We start from the raw sequence: 7,001 nt of genomic DNA on the forward strand, positions 1-7,001 counted from the left end.
AGCTTCGCGCAGGGGATGCTGGGGTAGGCAGGGGCCTGGAGGGCACTGAACCATGGGTGTCTGCGGAGGCGGCAGGCAGTCCCCCCAGAGAGGAAGGGGGTGGTCACGCCTCAGGCCCCATTCTCCAGGAACCCTCCAGACTCACATTTGCCTCCTCCCTGCCACGCTGTTTTATTTTCATCCCAGCTCTCACCACCATGGGAAATGATCTTGTGGGTTTACTTGTTCATTTCTATTTTCTGCACAAGAATATGAGCCCCTTGGAGTGGAGACCGTGTTGTTCACCACTAATTGCAAGTGCCCTAGAACAGTGCTGGGTACATAGTAGGCACCTGATAAATATTTGTTGCCTGAGCGGATTCAGCCTTCAGGGCTCCCTCCTTCTCCCTCTCCCTCCTCCTCTGAACCCCGGGCTCTGAATCCATGTCTCTTCACTCACACACACCCCATTCATTCGTTCAGCAAACATTTTACCAGTCCTCCCTCTACCTCCACATCCACCCATTAATAGACTTTGGGTTCTAGCCGACCTGAGTTTGAATCTTGCACCTCCATTATTTGGCTAAACTTCATCATTTGAAACCTCAGTTTATTTCTCTGTCAACTGGGGATAATAATATTTCTATACAGGCTGGGCGAGGTGGCTCATGCCTGTAATCCCAGCACTTTGGAAGGCTGAGGCAGGCGGATCACAGGAGGTCGGCAGTTGCAGACCAGCTTGGCCAATGTGGTGAAACCCCATCTCTACTAAAAATACAAAATTAGGCCAGGCGCGGTGGCACGCGCCTGTAATCCCAGAACTTTGGGAGGCAGAGGCAGACGGATCATGAGCTTAGGAGATCAAGACCATCCTGGCTAATATGGTGAAACCTGATCTCAACTAAAAATACAAAAAAATTAGCCAGGCGTGGTGGCCAGCGCCTGTAGTCCCAGCTACTCCGGAGGCTGAGGCAGGAGAATGGCGTCAACCCAAGAGGCGGAGCTTGCACTGGCGCCACTGCACTCCAGCCTGGGTGACAGAGCAAGACTCCGTCTCAAAAAAAAAAAAAAAAAAAATTAGCCGGGCATGGCACTTAGGGAGGCCGAGGTGGGTGGATCACCTGAGGTCAGGAGTTCGAGACCAGCCTGGCCAACATGGTGAAACCTTGTTGCTACTAAAAATAGAAAAATTAGCTGGGCATGGTGGTGCGTGCCTGTAATCGCAGGTACTTGAGAGGCTGAGGCAGGAGAATCACTTGAACCTGGGAGGCGGAGGTTGCGGTGAGCCAAGATCACGCCACTGCACTCCAGCCTGGGCAGCAGAGTGAGACTCTGTTTCAAAAAAAGAAACAAAAGAAAACACTCCTATACAAATACTGTTTGTTTGTGAAGATTAAAAATGACAATATGTTCGGCACTATTAACCCAGTGTCCAGCACATAGCAAATCCTCAGTTAATGAGATACAAGTGCTTCCCTGCCTCAGGACCCTTGCACTTGCAGCCCTTCTTCCTGCATTTCTGCTGGGGGCTCTTTGGTTCTTTGCTGGACTGGTTCTTTTCATCACTCGGGTCTCAGTTCAAGTGGTACTTCTTCAAAGAGGCCTTCCCTGTGCCCCCCGGTGCTTCAAAAATATATATATTATTATTTAAAAAAAAATATCGGCCAGGCGCAGTGGCTCAATTAATGGCTAAGAGCTCAAGTCATCCTGTCTCAGTTCCAAACCAGGCAAAACCCAGGCACAGTGGTGCATGCCTATGGTCCCAGGTCCTTGGGAGGCTGAGATAGAAGGATCGTTTGAGCCCAGGAGTTCAAGGCTGCAGTGCACCATGATTATGCCTAGGAATAGCCACTGTGCTCCAGCCTGGGCAACACAACAAGACCTTGTCTTTAAAAGAAAAATTGTTTTAAAAGAACCCAGGAGTTCTAACTCCTGGATCTGTTCTCATTCTGCCCCATGCCTCTCCTCTCTCTCTGTCTCTCTCTTTCTCTTTCTCTTTCTCTCTCTCTCTCTCTCTCTCTCTAACTCTCTATGTGCCTTTGTGTCTTTTTCACTGCTGCAGGGACTCAAAAAAAGAGTTCAGGGACCCAAGAGACCCACTTTCTCAGTGGCTGATTCCCAGGCCCATCTCACCAGGCTGTGACTTCCTGTTTGCTGTGGGCAAACCCCAGGGGACCCTCCCTACAGGTGGCAGGGCCCCCACTTCCCTTTGGCCAGTTGAGGGGGCTGGGGGGCGGAAGAGTGAAGCACTGGGGAATGAAGGGGGCAAGTAGCAGGACTCAATCTGCCTTTCATTCAACAAAATCTCTAATCCCCTCATTAGCTACCCAGCTGCCCAGACTAGCTTTCACTAGAGCATGTCATTCCCCTGCTTAAAACATGTCAGTTACAGCCAGACACAGAGGCTCAAGCCTGTAATCCCAACACTTTAGGAGACCAAGGCAAGAGGATCCCTTGAGGACCAGAATTTGAGACCAGCCTGTGCAACACAGCGAGACCCCATTTCTACAGAAATTTTTTTTTTTTTTTTTTTTTTTTTTGAGACGGAGTCTCGCTGTGTCTCCCAGGCTGGAGTGCAGTGGCGTGATCTCGGCTCACTGCAAGCTCCGCCTCCCGGGTTCACGCCATTCTCCCGCCTCAGCCTCCCAAGTAGCTGGGATTACAGGCGCCCGCCACCACGCCCTGCTAGTTTTTTTTGTATTTTTAGTAGAGACGGGGTTTCACCATGTTAGCCAGGATTGTCTCGATCTCCTGACCTCGTGATCCACCCACCTCGGCCTCCCAAAGTGCTGGGATTACAGGCTTGAGCCACCGCGCCCGGCCTTTTTTTTTTTTTTTTTTTTTTTTGAGACGGAGTCTCGCTCTGTCGCCTGGGCTGGAGTGCAGTGGCCGGATCTCAGCTCACTGCAAGCTCCGCCTCCCGAGTTTACACCATTCTCCTGCCTCAGCCTCCTGAGTAGCTGGGACTACAGGCGCCCGCCACCGCGCCCGGCTAATTTTTTGTATTTTTTTTAATAGAGACGGGGTTTCACCGTGGTCTCGATCTCCTGACCTTGTGATCCGCCCGCCTCGGCCTCCCAAAGTGCTGGGATTACAGGCGTGAGCCACCGCGCCCGGCCCAGAAATTTTTTTTTTTTTTTGAGACGGAGTCTCACTCTGTCACCCAGGCTGGAGTGCAGTGGCGCAATCTCGGCTCACTGCAAGCTCCGCCTCCCGGGTTCACGCCATTCTCCGGCCTCAGCCTCCCGAGTAGCTGGGACTACAGGCGCCCGCCACTGCGCCCGGCTAATTTTTTTCTATTTTTAGTAGAGACGGGGTTTCACCATGGTCTCGATCTCTTGACCTTGTGATCCGCCCGCCTCGGCCTTCCAAAGTGCTGGGATTACAGGCGTGAGCCACCGCGCCCGGCCCAGAAATTTTTTAAAACACAAAAAAATGTCAGTTACTTTTCATCTACCTAAAATAAAAACTCCAACCCAAGGCCTAGTAGGCCGAGTGTTGCTGACCTACCTACATTTTCCACCTCATGCCTCACCACTCTCCCCCTTGCCAAGTGCTTCCCTGCCTCAGGACCCTTGCACTTGCAGTCCTTCTTCCTGCATCTCTGCTGGGGGCTCTTTGGTTCTTTGCTGGACTGGTTCTTTTCATCACTCGGGTCTCAGTTCAAGTGGTATTTCTTCAAAGAGGCCTTCCCTGTGCCCCCCGGTGCTTCAAAAATATATATATTATTATTTTTAAAAAAATATCGGCCAGGCGCAGTGGCTCAAGCCTGTAATCCCAGCACTTTGGGAGGCTGAGATGGGCGGATCACGAGGTCAGGAGATCGAGACCATCCTGGCTAACACGGTGAAATCCCGTCTCTACTAAAAAATACAAAAAATTAGCCGGGCGAGGGGGCGGGCGCCTGTAGTCCCAGCTACTCGGGAGGCTGAGGCAGGAGAATGGCGTAAACCTGGGAGGCGGAGCTTGCAGTGAGCTGAGATCCAGCCACTGCACTCCAGCCTAGGCAACACAGCGAGACTCCGTCTCAAAAAAAAAAAAAAAAAAAAAAAATCTCAGGCTGGGGGAGGTGACTCACACCTCCCAGCACTTTATGGGGTCAAGGCAGGCAGATTGCTTGTGCTCAGGAGTTGGAGACCAGCCTGGGCAATATGGCAAAACCTATCTCTACCAAAAATACAAAAAATTAGCCAGGTGTGGTGGCGCATGCCTGTGTTCCCAGCTATTTGGGAGGCTGAGGTGGGAGGATCGGGGGATGGAGGTTACAGTGAGCTGAGATGGCACCACTGCACTCTAGCCTGGGCAACAAGAGTCTCTCTCTCTATAGATAGATAGATAGATAGATAGATAGATAGATAGATAGATAGATAGATAGATATTATATGTTGGCTGGGTGCGGTGGCTCACGCCTGTAATCCCAGCATTTTGGGAGGCCCAGATGGGCGGATCACTTGAGCCGGAGTTCAAGACCAGCCTGGGCAAAATGGAGAAATCCGTCTTTACTAAAAATACAAAAAAATGTATTTGGGCATGATGGTGCATACCTGTAGTCCCAGCTACTCAGGAGGCTGAGGTGGGAGGATCGCTTGAGCCCAGGAGTTCAAGTCTAGCCTGGGCAACATGGTAAAACCCCATCTCTACAGAAAATACAAAAAAAAAGACCAGGCACAGTGGTTCATGCCTGTAATCCCAGCACTTTGGGAGGCTGAAGCGGGTGGATCACTTGAGGTCAGGAGAACGAGACCAGCCTGGCCAACATGGTGAAACTCAGTATCTACTAAAAATACAAAAAAAAAAAAAAAAAAAAAAAAAATAGCTCATGCCTATAATCCCAGCTACTCAAGAGGCTGAGCCAGGAGAATTGCCTGAACCCAGGAGGCGAAGGTTGCAGTGAGCCGAGATTGCGCCACTGGACTGCAGCCTGGATGACAGAGTGAGACTCTGTCTTGAAAAAAAAAAAAGAAGAAGAAAAAGAAAACCTCCTCAAATTCCCTTTACTCACATGCTTTTTTGATCTCATGCCCTTATTTCATTCTCAGCACTTGCCCCCAATCTCAAATTATGCATGTGTATTTGCTAGTCTTCTCATCTGCCTCCTGCACCAGAATGTTCTTTCTTTGAGAACAGAAATATTTACCATCCTTAGCTGTGAACAGGCATCTAGTAGACACTCGATAGGTATTTGCTGGATAAAGGAAAGAAAAGAAGTTAGGGGCCAGGCGAGGCGGCTCATGTAATCCCAGCACTTTGGGAGGCTGAGGGGGGCGGATCATTTGAGGTCAGGAGTTCAAGGTCAGCCTGGCCAACATGGTGAAACCCCATCTCTACTAAAAATACAAAAATTAGCTTGGTGTGGTGACGCGCACTTGTAATCCCAGCCACTTGGGAGGTCGAGGCAGGAGAATCGCTTGAACTTGAAAGGCGGAGGTTGCAGTGAGCAAAGATCGCGCCATTGCACTCCAGCCTGCGAGACAAGAGCAAAACTCCGTTTCAAAATAATAAAAAAAAAAAACCAAAATAAGTTAGGAAGAAAACTCTCTCCCTTTTTTATGTAGAGGCGAGGAAAACTTTTTTTATTCTCCTTTCTCACTACATTGCCCAGGCTGGTCTTGAACTCCTGGGCCCAAGAGATCCTCCTGCCTCAGTCTCCCAAAGTGCTGGGATTACAGGCATGAGTCACCATACCTAGCTGAAAGAAAATTTTCTTTTTTTTTTTTTTTGGAGACAGAGTCTCACTCTTGTTGCCCAGGCTGTAGTGCAATAATGCGATCTCGGCTCACTGCAACATCTGCCTCCCAGGTTCAAGTGATTCTCCTGCCTCAGCCACCCAAGCAGCTGGGATTACAGGCATGCACCACCACGCTCAGCTAATTTTTCTATTTTTAGTAGCAACAAGGTTTCACCATGTTGGCCAGGCTGGTCTCGAACTCCTGACCTCAGGTGATCCACCCGCCTCGGCCTCCCAAAGTGCTGGGATTGTAGGCATGAGCCACTGCATCCGGCCGAAAATTTTATTTTCTCTTCTCCCACATGCACTCTATCATCTAGGCTAGTCCATTTTATATCCTAAATATTGATAGAATCAATTTTCCCCCCTGAATCCTTTCTTCACAATCAGAAGCAATTCAACAGCCTCTCTCCTGGGCTCCCCGTCTCCTATGTCTTTTGGTTCCCATCTACACTCCGCACGTCAAGAGAACTTCTTCAATGTTAGTCATGTGCTTCCCCTGCTCAATGGCCTTCAGTGGCTCCCAGGGCCTGCAGGATAAACTCAAGCCTGAGAGCTGTCAGGAAGTCCCTCCCCAAACTGACGGGAGGATCATTTCTAGTCATCATTTCAGCCCCTTCCCCAGAAACCCTGCTGCATGCCCAGGGAGTCTGGATTGATTGATTGATTTTTATTTTTTTAAACAGGGTCTTGCTCTCTCGCTCAGGCTGGAGTGCAGTGGCACAATCAAGCTCACTGCAGCCTCGGCCTCCAGGGCTCAAGTAGATCTTCCCCGCCTCAGCCTCCTGAGTAGCTTGGAATACAGATGCACACCACCATGCCCAGCTAATTTTTTTTTTTTGTTTTCTCTGTCGCCCAGGCTGGAGTGTAATGGCATGATCTCGGCTCGCTGCAACCTCCGCCTCCTGGGTTCAAGCAATTCTCCTGCCTCAGCCTCCCCAGTAGCTGGGACTACAGGCACGTGCCACCACACCCGGCTAATTTTTTGTATTTTTAGTAGAGATAGGGTTTCTCCGTGTTAGCCAGGATGGTCTTGATCTCCTAACCTTGTGATCTGCCCTCCTCAGCCTCCCAAAGTGCTGGGATTACAGGTGTGAGCCACCGCGCCTGGCCATGCCCAGCTAATTTTAAAATTTTTTGTAGAGATGAGATCTCACTATGTTGTCCAGGCTGGTCTCGAACTCCTGGGCTCAAGTGATCCTCCTGCCATCAGCCTCCCAAAGTGCTAGCATCACAGGCGTGAGCCACCACATGCAGCCAGAGGTGGCCATTTTAGTTAGGGTGATCAGGGAAG

The sequence above is a fragment of the Macaca fascicularis genome, chromosome 20 (assembly GCF_037993035.2).
Source record: "Macaca fascicularis isolate 582-1 chromosome 20, T2T-MFA8v1.1".
NCBI classification, from domain to species: Eukaryota; Metazoa; Chordata; class Mammalia; order Primates; family Cercopithecidae; genus Macaca; species Macaca fascicularis.